We start from the raw sequence: 18,417 nt of genomic DNA, 5'->3' as shown, positions 1-18,417 counted from the left end.
AGCCAAGCAGGCCAAGAGCAAAACCACCGTGAAGTGTTGGGCAGCACCACACAGTGTCAGCCACCCAGGGCTCTCTCCTGGCATGGGCACCGCAGTCCTTCCTCCTGTGCATTTCGGTGCTCGGCACAAAGCTCCCCCAAAGCAGAGCTGTTCCTGCTCTTGCAGCAACACGTGGCTGCCCACCAGCTCCTGCAGTACCCAGGTGCTGCAGGGCTGGGGAACCTTCCCCGTGTCACAGCTCGTCACCAAGCCAGAGCACGCAGCCATGGCAGCGCTTAATGATTTTCTGAACCTTGCCTTCATTCTAGTCCATAGCCATTCTCATTAACTCGCTGCATTAATTTTATACAGCTTAAACTGGGAGCCAGTCCCTCTGAAGCAGAGAAGTGGTATTTTTAAATCTATATTCTGTCTATAAATACATCTGCCTCGCAGAAATCAGCTGTTTGTGGCTGATCTTATAGCAGAGAGGATGACTCGAAGAGGCTTACGTGCTGCAATGTTTTCATCAGAGCTGAAAAAAAGAAAAAAAAAAAGAAAAAAAAAAAAGCACCCTAAATTCCCTGTGAATTAGATGGATCCATGACTACGGACAGATCCTGTACTTCTTCCCAGCCAGCCAAAGTGTGGCACTGGTTTCGGGTGGTCTGTACCCAACACAGTAAGACTAGCCGTCACATTTTGGTACACTTCCCTAGAAAACCAGCCAGCATTTGATTTGCTCAAGTAAAAATTAACAAGGCAGAACTACCGCATAGACTGCTAATTACTGCAAACGACAGGCAGCCCGTGATTTCCTCCCTCCCTGCCCCACTTTGTTGCAGAGCACGTACCAGCGGTTGTATTAAATTGTACACCCAGAAAATAATATTAAAAGGACATGAGCGAGGCTGCAGAGCCAGCCCTGTAGAAGCAGGGGGCTCTAATGGAATTAAGGCGCTCTCTGAAGCCATTAGCTGGGAGATGAAGGCTTGGTGATGGCTTTGGGGACGTGCTGGTTGGGTCCTGTGGGAGGGCGGAGGTCACGCTGGTGTCCGTGTGTCCGTGCTGGTGCAGCCCAAGGCGGCTGTACATGAGCTGGAGAAAGGGGGAGCAGCTAGCTGAGGAAGTCTGCTGATGGCCTGGAGATATTTAGGGTAGTACGGGGGAGGAGAGGTTGTAAAGAGCTACAGAAAAACCTCACAGGTGAGTCCCTGTTACAACTGACTGGGCAATAAAGCACGTAGGAAGTTCACTGTAGATAAATGCAAGGGGCTCTTTAGGTGAGGGGAAAGGGGAACGACCCCATCTGAAAATAAGAAGATGGGTGTTTGGGTACCAGGTGCTGGGATGTGGCAGGCACAGCATGGAGTGGGCCGGGGCTCCCGGAGAGCACCTGCAGCTCCTCCTCCAAGCTGCTCGAAGCCTCCTGGCCGAGTGCGCCCAAGGGTAGACAAGCCCGGAGCTGATGCCCATCCTCCCTCTGTACCTTCCTGGTTACGACAGCCTAAAGCCCCGTGACACCTCCCAAAACACGTAATGGCTGCTCGGTGCAAGCTGGATTAAAGTCCCAGTTGTTTCTGACCACAGCAATAAGATTTCTATTGCAAAACTCCTGTGCTGCTTAGCAGAGCCTTTGCCCACTTGCGAGATGGGAGGTTTTCATTACGACTTTGTTTCCTAAACATGTGAAAGCCTTTGAAAAGCAGAGGGCTTGCTCAGCTGTGTCCATAAACATTCAGATTACGCCTGCCTTGTTTTGTACCCTGTATTTATCCTCTGAGCGTGCTTGTTGCTGTTTAGCCAAAGCAACGATCATGGGAGACCGGGGATGGGAGAAGCCCCCTACCCACAGCCAAACCTCTCAGCCCCTGCTCCCAAACTTGTGATGAACAAAAGGCCAGGCACTGAAATCCCTTGTTGAAGCTCCTTTCTTCCCCCCAAAAGAGGGGGGAACCCTGATATGACAAGAAGAGCCTCTTGCATTGCACTGATGTGCAGTGGGGATGGAGGGAGCGTGGCAGCCCCCTTGGGAAGATGCTGGAGATGAATGCCAAAAAATCATTATCCTTCCAAGAGCTGGTCCCCAGCAGAGCCAGGCTCCCTGTCTGAGAGCAGTTGTTCATCTAAATGGGGATAAATGGGGATGTCCTACACCCACACCTCTCTGCCTGTTCACCTGCACAGGGCTTGGGCTCCGCAAGGCAGCTGGAGCAACCCAAAGTCCAACTCTTGCACTCGGTTTGGAAGGGGAAAAAAAAAAACAAGCAGTAAACATACACTGCAATTTGCATGAATATTTTTCAACACCCAAGGCTAAAATCAGTCTTTATGTGCTTGGAATTTATTTAAAATAATTGCTATTTATGAATTTTTTTGGCTTTTTACCAATCTAATCAGCATAATTTGACTGTGCTGGAACAAATCTACAAGACTCCAGAAGTGCTCTGCAGATCGTGCAGATTAAACATGAACTAATTAGTAGATTTCTGGATCTCTAAGTCCACAGCTTTGGAAAAGGCTGACAATGCCCATCAGTGTTCCCATGAGGAGAGAGAGACAAAACGCAGATGCACCAGAAAAATGGCTACAGATGGAAATATGTGTGAGAATTTTTTCTTTGTGAAAGGAAAAAAAAAAAAAAAAAAAAGATATTGAGCAACAGCGATTTATTTATGCTTTTTCCCCAAACATTTCAAGAATAAAGACCTTTTTCTGACTCAAGTTCAATCTTCAACATGGTTTGGTAGGAAGTAGTAGACATAAACTGCCGTGGGCTAAAAGGGAAAACCTAGCAGAAGCTGTGAAGACGAACATTGAATTCACCCACAAGTCAGTCCAAGCGCATCTGAAAGCTATGACGTCGGTGAAAAGGAAAAACTATGACTATTGCACTGGGAATGAACCCAAAAATCACTTTGCCAATATGTGAAGGCTTCATTACTCTGAAAGTTTTCTGAAAGTTTCCTCAGGAGACAATAAATGTTCCAGGAGATGATGAAGAACAATAACAGCTGCTCCGAAGATCACTGCAAACAATGGAAAGTCCCCAGTCGATCCAGTCAAGTCTTGAACCAAGTCCAAGATTCACAGAATTTCAGAGAAGAGGTAAACCAAGCCATCTGACTGCAACAGTGGCATTAGCACAAGAAGTAAACATGACCCCATCATTCAAGATCCATCCAACAACTTCCACCGACAGCCGGGCACCTACAAATTTGCACTGGAAATGCAGGTTCGGTGCCGGTCCCGGAGGATGCTGCTCCCTAGAGTCTGTGTTCGAAGGAATAGCGTGGGCGTGCATGGGAAGCTCTCTCCAGAATCAGACCCGGCACGTGCAGCGTGACAGCATTTGCTAAATCCCAGCTGAATTTCGGAGGCGTCTTGGTGCTCCTGCTTGGCCAGCCAGGTGCAGGCAAGGTGCTGTCCTGCTCCCACCACCACTGGTTTTACAGGCAGCCTCCTGCTCGAGCTCACTGGCACTGAGCTGTGCTGCAATTTGCTCTGACCAGCTCCCCCTAGACTCCATCAGAGCCTGCCAGGGGGGTAGCGTGGGCAATCAGTTTTGCCCAAGCTTCAGCAGAAGGACAAATTCCTCTTTCACCTCACCAGGAGCCAGAGCAAAACCAGTCAGCGGAGCTCCGGGCTGCCCAGATCAGGGTGGTTTTGTGCTGTGTACAGTAGCTGGGGAATGTCAGCAGGAACTAACCATAGCATAATAATATCTTCTTCACTTTCATATCTGTTTCCTCCCCATGCTCCCCCCTCCAAAAAAAAAAAAAAAAAAATGTATTTGGAAAGACAAACCAGCTCTTCCTGCAGGCTTGTTCCCCTTAATGCGGATTCAAGGCGGTTTCAGAAAATGGCCACACTTCTCTGTGAGCAGACTTTTAACTACAGAGCTAGTTCTTTAACAGGAAAATCAAGCTGAAGATTAAATAAAAATTAACCCTTTTTGTAGGCCTTTCACTAGGTACACACTTTGTCACTTCTCAGAAAACGATATGCTCCTTTATTTGAAAGGTGGTTGTGTCGCATCATACGCTTTTGTCCAGATACAATAAATACATCTCAAAGTCATCTGCATAAACCTTGTGCAAACACACATACAATCAGCACGCTCCTTCCCCAAATTTCTGCCCCTGCCCCATGCAACTGCAGCAGCTGAAATCAGGCTTTTTCCACTGCGTGGATTAAGCCTGTTTGCAGGCTGAGCAGAGATTCTGGATCCTGGACCTCGAACTGAAAATCCCTCTGGAATTCATCTCTGTTTATGCAAAGAGCCATTTAGAAATACAGCAAAGGGCCCAAAATCCCCTCTCATGTTATTTTCAAGCATAAGCTCCAGCAGCTCCAAAGCATTAATTTAAACTTCGCCCCCAGCTTCTCCTCTGGGGCTCGTTTTAAGGTGTCCTTTCAAGCCTTTGTCCCTCCTCGGGCAGTGCCCTGGCTGCTCGGTGCCATTCTGGCAGGGACAGCAGGGCCACAAGGTGCTCTCGTGGGGGTGGCACTGTGGGGACAAATTTCCCAATGCCTGCAAATCGCCTCATGGCCTTGTGCATCCTCATAAGTCGGTTTGTGCCCCGAAAGGCGTGTTGGCACTTTGGCACATGCGAGGGCAATGCAGTCAGCAGCCTCGACTTTATCTCCTTAATCACCCTGATAGCCCTGCCTGGCCCGTCATGTGCTGTGACTTCAGGCATTAGTTAAGGGTGGCTTCTGCATTAAAGGTTTTGTTTGGGGGAAACAAAGCGTTGTACCTTCCACACAAATAAACACGCTCCGTTGTGAGCACTCACTAGCAAAGCGAAGGATGGGCAGCGAGGGGAGGAAGGATGCTTCCCATCCAGGCAATGAATCCCTGCTGCACGGGCAGTTTCTCACGAACCCAAAGCAAAGAAATGAAGGAAAATGTGAATACCTGTGCAGGAAATCTTAATTTGATGGAGCAGGGCCAGCATCCCTGTTTCTGCTGCTGGACCATGCTGTTTGACCCTATAAACCCTACCAAAACCAGCAGTGAGCCCCTTGATTTCCACTGAGATGATCAGACCCAGGAAGTCCAACCACAGATTTTGGTGCTCTTGACTGTGTGGTGGACACAAACCCCTGGTGTCCCAGCTGCCCAGGGAGGTATTCAAATGGTTGGCCAACAGTGCTGAGTTATTGCTCAAATGTTCCCAGGTCTTTTGCTGTCTGATGCTTCAATTTAGCTTGCAAAGTGTTTGGTTATTTTTCTGCAGATCTCCATAAATTATAGCCACTTTTCAGTCTAAATATCAAGAATCTCAAACACTCTTCCTCACAGCACACAGAGCTAAATGAAAATGTCTCTTCCTTAGAGCTAGCACTGATAGAGGTCTTAATGAGTTTTTATTCATAAAAATGCCTTGTTTTCAAAAGCTTAATTAGCAGTTTTTAATGTTTTGTTGTTGTTGTTGTGTTGTGTTTTTTTTTTCATCTCTTCAGAATTGCAGCTTTCTTTTCTTCCACCTTCCTCCAAAGTCCTTGGCTCCTAGATGATGCAGCCTTTCACCTACCTCGCCCCAGGGCAAGTCCAACAAACTACCACACAGCAGCCATGAGGAAACATCAGCAGGGAATGTTACTTTTAATGAGAAGCGGGGAAAAAGCCCAGAGCAGAAGGTGAAAGCTAGCTTGCACTACCTGTGGAAGCCATTTGCTGCCATGGGACCCCTGAAAATCATACCCAGGGCACTCAACTCATACAAACCCATTTTTGGGCTTTCTCTCTAGCTTCTTCTAAGGTTCAGTCCAGCATCCTGTGATGTGGACAACTTGCTACACCCCCATAAGGTCCCCCAGCATTCTGCCTGCCTGCAAAAAGTTGAGGAATTGGCTTTCTCAGGTTTTTGGTTTTTGATTTTTGTTTTTTTCAAAGCAAAAACTGTCCTTTTACCTGTAGGTTTTAATGTGTTATAATGTCACTCCTGTGCTCTCAGACAACCTGCTGGGTGCCTTTGCTAAGCAACAGTAGTCTCCTAACGGCGATAAGATCTTTATAAACCTGTTATCCTTGTTAACCGAAGAGGACTTTGATTTTACAGCAACATTGCATCTGGTGAAAACTTTATTTGCAGACAGCCCTTTCCCTTCAGCCTACTAGAAAACTCTATCCTTGACCTTCAAAGGCTTTTGAATTCATGTGCAGCAAAAAAAAAAAAAGCAAGGTGAGCACCTGACTTCCAGTGTTTGCTAGATCTGTCACTGCCAGCCCCACGTCAGCCCATAACCTTCAGCCCCAGCGGCTGGCACTTGTTCTACCTGCTCCCGAGCTCTTTGAAATGCCTTCCAGCCCCACCAACAATGGCAAGACCTGCGATAGAGGGAGACTAAAGGTCGCTGTGGGATGGCATAGGCACTAGGGTATTTCTCCTGTCCTCTGCCAATATTACAGGAACCTATTTCCTCATCTATCAGGATGTATACAAAAAGGGAAAATCTCTCTGCCTTATGCAAATACTTCCTATCAGCAGATAAATCCACCTGCACCACCAGGCACGTGTGATTACGGTACCTGGGCTCGAGGTGACACAGCCGTAGCACATGGTACTGTGCAGACAGCAGGTGGATTCTTTACGTCTAAAATCTTATTTGCACTAACTTTAAGGAATGAGCCCTTCAGCACTAATGACCTGTTTAGCTAAAGGCTTTAAAGAGCACCACCGGGAGGACCCTCCAACCTAGCCTAAATGCACCAGTTCAGGTTCAGGCTGGAGGAAATGTGGCTTTTATCCCTTAAATGCTCAAGATGAGCAATGTAACATTAATATATATAATATAAAACTGGATGGCCATGATCCAACGTGCTACTGTGGCACCCAGGAGCTACTGGAGTCCATCAGCAATGCTTTTTTTCTTCTAAGGACCGCGGTTTGGGGACCACTTTCCAAGGCTGCCCTGTATGAAGTGTTTTTCTCAGTGAAACCATGCCTAGGTTTTAGGGTCTGGATCTAAACCCACCGACTTCATTGGAAACCTTCACATTGGCTTCAGCAGCCTTTCAAGCAGCCCCTCATTTCTTCAAGTCCTGCAGGCACAGGGCTACGTAGTGCTCTGCTGTGACGCTTTTAAAAGTGTACTTGGGCTCATACCTCCTTCTGGCAACACAATCACCAGACAGGAACAGGAGTAGCTGAAAGATCCCTCACCTTCTTGCAGTGAGTTAATTTTCTCCCCTGCTGTGCTTGCCATCACACATATATATTGCCATTTATTTCCTACCCTCTTCTGGATCAGAGAGCTGCTTAATCACTGCTTGCCGAGTCCTGCTTTGCCATATTTCAGGCTGCTAATTTAAAATGTTGTTATTTGCTCCCTGGGCAGCCAGTAGTAAACCAAAGGAACAATCAATAAACGTCCTTAACTGGAGCTCAGGCTGCAAGCGGAAGCGCTGTCTAAAACAACAGGGGGAGAATAAGCCCTTGTTTCCTTCCCACGGCACCGCTGATTGCACGTATGCACTGATTCACTTGTCAGCTTGCCATTAGCGAGCGCGCCTGCCCTCCTGAAGCAAGGGGCTTGGGAGAGAAGAGCAAGGAGGGCCACGGGCAGGGGCAGCAGGTGCCCTGTGGGTAGGATTTAGCTCACATCCAGGATGGGCTCACACCTCCAGGACGTGTCCTGTCCCCACCTGGGTGCACAGGGCAGGTTGAGGATGTGGTGCTGGCACAGCAGCATCCCCCAGGACTACTGCCACGCAGAAGGAGCTGCAGGCACTGAGGGAGCAGGGCTTTCTCCCTGGCCTTGAGCAGTGGTGTCCTCACAGCCCACAGCCCCCAGACTCAAAACACCTGCCCAAATTGCCAACACTGCTCAGGTGTATCCTCTCCTCCCACTGCAATCCCGACCTGCCCGGCTGGAATGCTTTGTAGGTAAATCAATGTCGTTGCACTCCCACCAGCCCTCTTCTTGGAAACTGGAGAGCTCATTCTTCTCGCAAGCGCTTAGCACTTGGGCAATACTACAAGTTTACAGCAAAACAAAAGCAAAACTCGGTCCAGACCACTCCCCGCTGTGGTTAAACGCAAAGGTGTTGTCCAGACTGGGAAGTGTCCTCCTGCTGTGACTTGGCACTTAAACTGAGGTACCGAGAGCCTCTTCAAACAGCCTGAAATAAGGGCTCTTAATTCTGCTGGCGACACGACCGCTACCTGATGTTGAAGAAGGCTGGTGGGTGGAAAAGGGGTGGAAAATAGCACTATTTTTTTCTGCTGGTGATAGAGCTGTAGGTGACTCTACCCTTGGCTGCTGCTCGCTCACCTCCAGCACTCCCATCCTGGGGCAGTGTGTGGGCCACCCTGGTGCCTAAATTAATGTTTCCCTGCCATTTATGCCACCATGATGCATGAACCCGGCGTAAGGTGGGCAGAGTTGGAACAAGCCCCTGGGGATGGTGGGCTGCCAGCGGGCTCACTGGGGCTGGTGTCCTTGGGGATGTGCAGGAGGTGGCATGGCACAGCATGGCACTGCCACTTTGTCCCTAGGTGTGTGGCCTCTGCTGCAAGGGGCAAGCAGCACCAAGTGCCAACAGCACGTGTCTGCAGTCCCGGATTTAAGTGGCTCCAACTGCCGGGTACCAATGTCTCACAAGGAACAGGCATCAGCCATGTGGAATGGGGCTGCGTGACAGCTGTTCTACCCCAGGGCATCTCAATAATCATTACATTAATTGCATCCCGGTTTGTACATTTTAGCCTAGTGAAACTGAAAACAATACCTGTCTTAAGCACATGCATTTTAATTCCACTTAAACATACAAGGCCATGAGAGGTGTTTTTTTTTCTTGTATTTTCTGCATTGGATGTAGTTTTTGTCTGCAAGTGTTTCCATTTGCTCTCCTTACCATAACATTTTCTTGCTGCGGTAAAGTACTGGAAATATCTCTTAGATTTAACACCAGTCTGTAGGAAGGACGTTTTTCATTTTTAGCCCACCTATAGCATTTAGTTCCTGAGCTGACCTATAGAGAATAATTAGGCAAATGAAGGTTGTGGAATGATCTTTTGCTCATAGACACACCTTTTAGAAAAGATTCAAATCAGAAATCAACAACTATTAAACAAGCAGGGTACTCCCCTGTGGGTAAACCAGGCACTTCAAGCTAGGAGCTGGAAGACTTCCAGAATACGGGAATTGGAAAATACAGCTAATTTTCTCTCTGGATCATGATTGCACTGCATTTCAGTAGCCTGAAATGGCTTGATGGGCTTTGCTTCTTTTAGGAGCCTGTTCTGGTTTGTGTTGAGCTCTGGAGTGCAGCTGCCACTTAGTTGTTATTATTTTATTTTGAATTCACTACTTGTACTCTGATCATCAACCTAACATGACAATTCTCCTACCAGCCACGGAGACCATTGGTTTAGAAGTCCCTTCCAAAGATCTCCTCGGGCAGCAGAGGGATTCCCAGGGGCACGAGGGCAGATCCCAAGCAGATATGTGATACAACAGCTGCAAGTAATGGAAGGAGAAAAGATTATAGGAAAAAAAGTAGAGGAAACAGAAGGTTACACAGATTGCTCAAAATATCCTCTCATTCCTGCCAGATATTAGTCACTCTCGTCTCCAACCGTAACACGTCTTCTCCCACAGCAGTGCTGCTCTTTGGCCTCCTTCTCCCACTGCGATCCGATATCCTTTGCCTTGACACTGGAGGCTGGGAGCAGGCACCCATGCTGTCGCATTCGCAGCTGCCAAGGTGGAGAGAAAAAATTTGGGCAATCCCAGCTGATCCGCTGCTATCTCACAGCCATCAGCTGTCAGCAGTGAAACGCTGGCTGGCCGCATTGTCCTGCCCCGTGCACACCCTGAAACCAGAGAACTGGGCGCACAGGTGGGGCTGGCCCACGCTTGCAAGGAGCATTTCCTTCTGCCTCCACCTCCCCTTGCAGTAAACCTCCAGCTCCCCACATGGCTCATGCCACAGAAGCACTCCTAGATACAGCTGAGGTTTGGGAGATGCTACCATGGCCCTGGATGGAAGAAAATATGTATCGTCTGCTCAGTTCTCAGATGACAATGAATGTCAACGAGTCATCGAGATCCCAGCCAGAGAGCATTAGTAGTGTCAAGGAGAATAATAAAGACAAAGAGTGTGGAAGAGCCTGCACTAATTACTCCCATCGCTAACAAGTCAATGAATCGAAGCATGAAAGTGAATGTGTGCAAAAAAAAAAAAAAGAACAAAGCTGAAGAAAGCATCCCTTATTCCCCGATGGAGAGGGAGGAAGCCCGTATTGGCACAGCAAACCATGAGTAATAGTAAAAGCAGCTGAGCCTGAAGCTGAGCTGGCCACACCGTGCCCTTGGGTGACTTTGGATGATCTCCCTTCTGCAAAGCAGAGATGCTGCCTTCTGTTCTCCACTGTTGCCTGCCTGGATTTGGTGCTTTTCAAGGTTCTCCTATTTCATAACCATGCTCTGCCCAAAACAGTGTGCTCCTACTTCTGTGTGGGAATCCCCAAAACCTCAACAGCACTCAGTTCAAACTGTGCTCCCCTGAATTAAATGTAGGGGCAATGATGAGACTACTACATGTACTATCTGGGATCTGGTCATCTCCAGGGGAACATTGAAAGTGTCCTTCTATTTAGTGCCCTTTTCCAAAAGGAGTCCTGTTCAATAATACTCTCTGTTCCTCCATCTTCTGTCTGCTTCAAAGAGTTTGTGAAATTTTAGCAAACCTCCTGGCTGAAAACGAGACCACCCAGGCAGTTTGTAGTCAAGCCACACAATTAGGTTCTCTCTTCTCATTCTGCCAGCTGGGGATGCTCACCTTCATGCCCACTAATGCCCTCTGCTCAGGAGCAGAAGCAGCAGCTCGGCTCCTGACTCCGTGCCTGGGAAGGAAGGACTGTTTCACAGCCTGATTCAGAGCCTCCTGACAGTCCGGAGGGCTCGTTCCAGTCCTGATTCACCCTGTTGTGATCTGATTCAAACCCTCCTGGCCCAGCGGGGAAGTGGGACCTGACTCAGACGTCTGGGTTCAGAGCACGGTGACTCACGACTGCCACGGGCTGAAGATGGGTGACTTCTGAGGAATCACCTCCGCTACCTGTTGGGTGACGTGCTGCCAGCCGGGTGCTTGGGTTGAGACGTGTTGAGGTGCGCTTTGGACCAGATCAATACAAAGAGGCTGTATCTTCACAGAAACATAGGGCATGAGAGCCCTCAGGCTGAAGTTTCCTGGTGGGTAAATAGATGTTAATCCCCCTCTGGTGATCGTTGCACTTTCAACCTGTTACAAGAACAAGGCAGGTGCCCGGCACAGCCCTCCTCCTGACACAGTGCCAGGCCTTGTTCTGCAGACACTGCTGGACTGATGCCCTTTGTGTCCTGCCCTGAAGAATTCAAGGAGCTTTTTCAGCATCGGCAGCTCAGGGCTGCTGGGTTGTGTACCTTGTGCTTACACTTATGGGACCTGACAGTGGCTCTTTAATTCTTAATCCTTCTGAGAAGCAGACTGTGTTCCTTCCAGCTCGGATATAGTCTGGACCTCATTAGCTCTTCTCACTCGGGTGTGCCTTGAGGAGGCGGCTTGCACACAGGCCCATGCAAAACCGCAATCCTTCCCCACAGTGCTACTGGAATGTAGGGCCGGGGATTTTACACTACATTGCAGCTGAACTCCTTGATAAAGCCCCTTTGGGTTCCTTGGCATTTCTGATTCCCCTCGGTATATTTTCCTTTTTCCATTTACTCTTAAAACAGAGGTTAGGGTGGACACCAGGATGCAAGCTGCTGATGCAGACCTCACAGGGGCCCTTACTCTCAGTGCCGGTGGGTGTTTGTACTGACCCCACATCTTCAGGACCAGGTATTTGGGTGGAAGCTTTAGAAAATCTTCACTGACAGACAGGCATTGATGGACAATGAGAAGAGCAGCCAAAAGGATCTATAATGCTACCCTGTGAACAGGACAGTCTTCTGCTGGTGCTCCTGGCAGGCCTGTATGAGGTTTTGGGCCAGCTGGCTTTCAGCTGGGCTAGCAACATGAAGCACATCTCCCAGATCCCAGTGGCCTCCCTGGGGAACAGGGAGATATGCAGCCCGCCTAGATGGGACCGATACCGATCAAAATCAAAACACATAAAGATGTCACTACACATAGCGGCACTCGAGCTGTCCCCACATGGCCTTGGAGCCGAGACCCAAAGAAGGAGAGTGGGGTGTCTCCAGCTGTGGGTGGAGGGCAGGAGCGAGGGATTCGGCTCTCCAGCTCAAGGCCTTCATGCCACGGAGGGTCTGAACCACCCGAGTGGCCTCCGAAGTTCACAGCAGACCCTGCAATGCAGCGAGACCAGGGAGCGCTTTTAAGGAGGAGTTTTAAATCACAAAACACAGGCTTTTCTTCCTCTCTTTAATTTTGCTTCCATAGAGTAGATTCTATTTCAGAATGGGAAAAAATGCCTGGCACGCCTGAGCACTCATCATGGAAAGAGGCAGAGCTTGTGCTGGGCACTGCGATTGTTTGCCTTGCTAAAAAAGCGACCACTGCTTATCTTAACCCTCAGCTTCCCGGCGTCTCCCACAGCACACACCGGGCACGTCCCTAATGCAGGGCTGCAAACAAAGTGATGCTCTGTGGACACCCAAAACCAGACGGGGATGTTTGTCAAGGAACAGAACGTTTTCTGCCTGCTTTCCAAAAAGGCAGGTGTAGACAGGAGTACGACTTCTACTGAAAAGCCAAGAACCAGCATCACTTCTTAAAAATGCATCTTTATGAAAATTTGAGGAGCCATCTATTGTTATTTACTCTTTTTGCCTTTGTGCTGTTGTGCTAAGCGTGGCAGGGTGAGAGAGGAGGGGGAAGAAATGTGTTAAGGGGGTGAGCATGCTTTCAAGCCGTATCTCATGGAAACTGTTTCCCTCTGGTTGCTCCTATTGTGGGATTTCAAACCACACCAGAGCCTTTGGGATGGAGTGCTGGCCTCCAAACAGTTAATGCAAAGCAAATTGCAGTGTGGTTAAGTAATTTTTTTTTTATGATACAGCTGCAATTTGTCCTTCCTTGTCACTAGAACCATGGAAGCTGGAAGGAAATTATTTTAGTCAAATCAGGACAGAGCTAAGTGACCAACAGTCTGCCTCTGTGTCAGCCTGGGATGTGTTTTTTCTTTTTTTCCAGATACCGAGGCTGGCTTAGATATTTGCATTTGCTTGCTGGCTCTCATATGATCAGTGTTGTTTCACACACACACACCAGTTTTCATCAGGAGAGATAAATTAGCAGATGGGTTATCTATGCAGTTGTATTGCCATTTTCCTCACCCAGGACAAGCAAGTGCACTGCAAAAAATAAATAAATAAAATCGCTAATACAGCTGGAGCACAGAAATCTCAGAAACCTTGCTGACATTTTAGGCAACAAGCACCATTTATCTGAGCAATGTACAAACAAAACGTACACCTGCATACAGCAAACGGGGCCTCACACAGCTTTAGTGAGAGATAGATATTTTACATTGCACTTTTTTCCTCAGTCAAACATTTCCTGGCCCCTTTTTTCAATAGGGGCAGAACTGGTAGATCAGGTAGGGCCGAGGTAGGTGCAGTCAGTCTGAAGCCAGCCAAACAAATGCCTGGTCATGCGGTTTGTGCTGAGAGAATAACTTGGGCCCCGAATGATTTATAGCAGCACAGCTCCACCGGTCTCGCTGCACACTGCCTGCTCACGCTGACTTTCTTTTTGGCCCACACACTCCAGGCCACTTTGTTGGAAGGATGCAGCACAGCCCATCCCCATCCCCATCCCCATCCCCATCCCCATCCCCATCCCCATCCCCATCCCATTGCAGCTGCATCCCACCCTCTAACTCTGAGCATAGGCCCACTGCTGTTGAGGGGCTTTGCAGCATGTAGAGGCCTACTTGCATTGATGTCACTCCCAAGATCTTTTCTTAAATTAACAAATCAAATAAATGATGTTCTATATTGTCCACAGCCCATCCCTGGAAGGTGAAGGTATAGGAAAAGTGCTATTTGTGAAAAAAATATCTGTGCCACCATAGTCCTTAACTGAAGGAAGATCAGACTCTGGTTCCTAATGCAGAGAAACCCCAGCATAGCTATTAAACTCATTGTCCTTTATTTCTAATTTTTTGGTCCAATACATGCACAAATTTCCAGCCACTGCTCTTGCCTGACCTTCACTGCGTGACCGTGCTCAGAGCAGGCTGTGCCGTGCCGTGCTGCCAGGTGCCTCCCAACCTCCCCAGCTGCACAAGAGCTGATTTACTTGCCCTTTAAAAAAAAATCTGCTGCTAGACCTTTCTCCTTCTAATTACCCAAACCTTTGTTTCCTTCCTGCTGCCTGATAAGTGCTATTTATACCCACAGCTGCTGAGGTATCTTCTTCCCAAGAGCAGGTGAAGAAGATTCCTATCGCAGCACATGCTCTAAAAATCCTGATCGGTTTTCTAAAGCCATTTGATGGCTACCTGTCTTTTGCCTTGCAGAAACTGCCTCTCTGTGTTTTGGTGGCATGCATGAAATGAGAGGAATGTCCTTGGGAGGGGGGCAAAGCATTGAAAAATAAAGGAAAGCACCGGGCAGTAGAGTTAAACTGACTGCACAGCTGAGACCTTCCTCTCACACAGAAGCTCCAGCTTTGTTGAGGAACCAGCCAACTGTCCTCCTTTTCCATCTGGGATTAGTTTTCTGATCGTCTCCTTGAACAACCTCACGCTGCTGGCACAGGAGAAAAAGTGGCAGCAGCAAGGGGAGAAGATGGGAGAAGAAATTCCCCTTCCAGCAGCCACCATCTCATACACTGCTTCTAGGCCCAGCTGCTGGGCTGGCTCTCTGGAAGCGTGCCTGTGTTTGGAGATCTCTGTCCCTAAACAGTTAATCTGATGGAGCTATAAAACTGCCCAAAATGAAATATGGCATGGTCATACAGGAGGTTGGTTGCTTCTGGTCTTATAACCTGGGCTAGAGACCTCAGGCCATGCTGTAAACCTCCCACTGACCTGTTCCACACAGCTACATCCCAGGGGGACTATAATCTCTGTTGCAAGCCTGGAGTCTGATTTTCAGCTTCTTTCCTATGAGCTCAGCCATTCGCTTGTCCTACCACAAGCAGAAATCATGCCTTCAGTTGGGCACGTTTGGTTACCTTTAGAGTTGGTCAGTCTTCAAAGCTGTGGTTCAGACTGAGTGCTGTGTTCAAACTGACCCTCTCATTAGCAATTTCACTGCAATTATTTTGAACTTTTTACATTCATCCTAGAACAACAGAGCCTTTAGGCTCAGCTGCATGACCAATGATTAAAATTAAAAGTCCATCCCACACAAATTAAGCACAATGGCATTGAACAGGCTAAGAAAGGAATGCAAGCCTCATGCCGTGTAGCTGGAAGGATGGCTTTTGCCATGTGGAAGTTTGCGGACCGAAGGGCAGAGGGTAAGAGCACTGAGCCTACCCACCAGTAACAAGCCAGGCAACACAACTATTAGGGACATGAGTCCAAGAGAGCCACTCAGGACTCAACCTTCAAAATCTATGCAACTGTACAAGTGTACTACGGCGTGAGGTACAGAAAACAATTTCCAGTCCTTAAAAGTTTTGCAATCGCTCCTTGTGCTGAAGAAGGACCAACCAGACTGCAGCTCATCTGGAGAGAGGTCAGTAAGCTGCCCCCTAAGCAAATTGCCAATCTGATTTTGCTCTCTGCTGGCTTCAGCTTTATCAGCTTCATTCCAAGCACCAATGTGCTACAGCAATTAGTTTTAATTCGAGCGCTGGCACCCTGTGCTCAGGTTCAATGTCCTGGCATCTCATGTGAGACTGACAAGATGTATCGCAGCTCGGGGAGCTATCTCAGTAACACTACACTGCCAAATAGTTGGAAGGGGTGTTGATGCTAAGGAGGTGCTCTGAGTTATTTGCACCAGGGGCAGTTTGGTGGACCCACAGATCCATAACGTACATGGGGGCAACCTCCAAAATAATAATAGTAAAATAATAAAGTGCAGAATAGGCAACGGCATGTCACATGAGAACAAAAGAAGACTCCCCTGCAATGTTCCCTGAAGGACAACCATAAAGAGAGGTGATAACACTGTATAAAAAACATACCGGCAAGGTTATCCAAGGAGGGCAAAGGGGAGGAAGTCAAAATAGAGCTACATGAATAAAATTCCTGCAAGAAATTAAGCAAAAGGCCTTCAGAGTGAGGAGAGCCATCCAGAGGAGACTGATCCCTGGAGGGGAGCTGAAATGGCCCAATAAAAGGTTCACACAAACTGCGGTATGTATGGGGCTGAGGGTAGTAATGCACGTTTTGTGCCAGCACCTCTGCCAGGACATGTTGATCAAGGTTTTTCCGTGCCGTGCCAAGCCAGGATGTCAGCCCATGTGCATCACCGACTGGTGCCAATGAGGCAGCCGCAGGGAGAGCCGTACGTAGGCAAGCACTCCCGTGTGCATCCATGACAGGGAGATATCTGTGTAACTCCAGGCATTATCAGCACCTAATAACCTCTACTTGCAAAAGTTGCTCTGATTTTGGGCCTCTCTCCCTTGGAAAACCGAACCTACCACACACAAAAATGTCTTCAGGAGCCAGCTGGCAAAAAGCAGCCCAGGACCCGTTGCCTCCCTGGGTGCCGTGTCAGGAACAGCTCGTAATTCACAGATAGCTGCACACACAGGCGTGTTTGCTGTGGAGTGACCCCGGCTCTGCTGGTGGGAGCTGCCCTGGTGGGGCAGCAGGAGCAGAGCACCGAGCCCCCCGGCTGTGCCCAGCAGCCTCAGGCTGTGCCTGGCCAAGGGAACTCTCCTTCCCCTGCCTGCATACCCGAAATCCCGTCTGCCCCTGTCCTTTCCAGAAAAGATTTGCATATTGGGTCAGGCCAGCATTTCCAGCAGCTTGATTTCCAGGGGATAATGTTATTCATGAAGCTATTTGGGACTGCAGTACCCAAATCCTTGGTTGCTGTTTGTTTGCTTCTTTCTCCCCCCCTCTTCCTTGCTATTTACTCCCCTTGGCTGTTTGTCTGTTTGGAAAAAATAAAAATAAAAAAATCCCTTGGCTGTGCTTTTGGTAGGACGTTTCAAAGTCAGGCTGAGATCAGTATTAAATGAGGATAGATGCCAGGTTCCTTTTCTCTACACAAAAAAAAAAAAAAAAAAAAAAAAAAAAAAGTAAACCTACTAGAATAGCACCGAAAGCTGTAAATTAGGTCATCTTTGCACAAGAGTTTCCTGAGCCTTTGCTCAGAGCAGTGCTGCACAAGCATTTGGTGACGATTCCTTTAAACTTATCTGGCACAGTTTGTCTTGGGGGACTCGTGTAACGCAGTGAGGGGGCTCCCAGGGCTGCCCCTCCTGTATATAGGGACAGGGTCTGGGACCCAGACCTGTTCTGCTGAGAATGTAAGGCCAGGGGGAGGCACGGCCAAGAGAGGATAGTCAAAGGACATCACCAGCACGAGCATGGGGCAGGCTCCCAGCCCGCAGAGCAAAGAGGCTGTGCTCTGGGAAGATGGGCAGTAGTGGCAGCATCTCTTGGGTAAGCAGCAAAACTCTGAGGATGGAGATTGCCTGCAGGAGCTTCCCATCAAGTCCAGTGTGGCCTCCAGCACACCACCACAGAAGCTCAAAGAGGCCTTTTCAGATACAGACAGTGAAACAAGAGGATTGCTGGTGCCGAGATGATGCATCCCGCGCCTCCAGGCACAAGGACAGGCAGCGGGCTGCGTGTGCTCTCTTGCCGGCTAAGCCACTGCCACCTTGGCACAGCATTCGCAAGGTGAAGCCAGATCCTTGCTCCCTGAAGCGGAAGATTAGCTCCCTGGTTTTGGAAAGCTGCAAGTGGGGACATTTTGAGGCCAGTGAGGCTCCTGGAAGAGGCCTGATGGTCTGGGATGACTTTCTTGACCTTGCAGAGCTCTTGCTGGTGCAGCGCGGAGGTGCTGTCGGCTCTCCCTGTGGAGCTGCTTCCAGAAGGCATTTCATAACCCAGGCTGCATCGTCCTGGCCCAGGCTCCTGCCTCCAGCAGCGATCAGCAGTGAATGCCCAGGGAAGATCAGAGCAAAAGCACGTGCTCCTTCTTCCCCAGCACACCCACCCAGCCTCCACCGACCCATAGCTCAGGGCCGCCCTGGTTCAGGGGTGACATCTGTGTTTTTAATAGCCCCAGGCATACTTTCCCTCAGTGAGTTTGTCTAATTGCTCCTTGAATCCGTGTAACCTTGGGGCAGTGCGTTCCACCCTCTAAATACACGTTTGGTGAGCACACAGCCTGTCTCATGACTGCTCGCAGCTGGCCTCCTCTGAGGCTCTTGCCCTTTGGGAGGCCGTGACACCTCCAGATTCATCTTCTGGGTGATTTTGTGCTCTTCTGTGCTGAGAGGGACACTGTGCAGGTTTCTGAAAACAACCCCATCACCATGCTTCAGCCCTAGGAGAT

This window comes from Aythya marila (assembly GCF_965140915.1).
Source record: "Aythya marila genome assembly, chromosome: 5".
NCBI classification, from domain to species: domain Eukaryota; kingdom Metazoa; phylum Chordata; class Aves; order Anseriformes; family Anatidae; genus Aythya; species Aythya marila.
Note: the sequence above shows the minus strand (reverse complement) of the source record.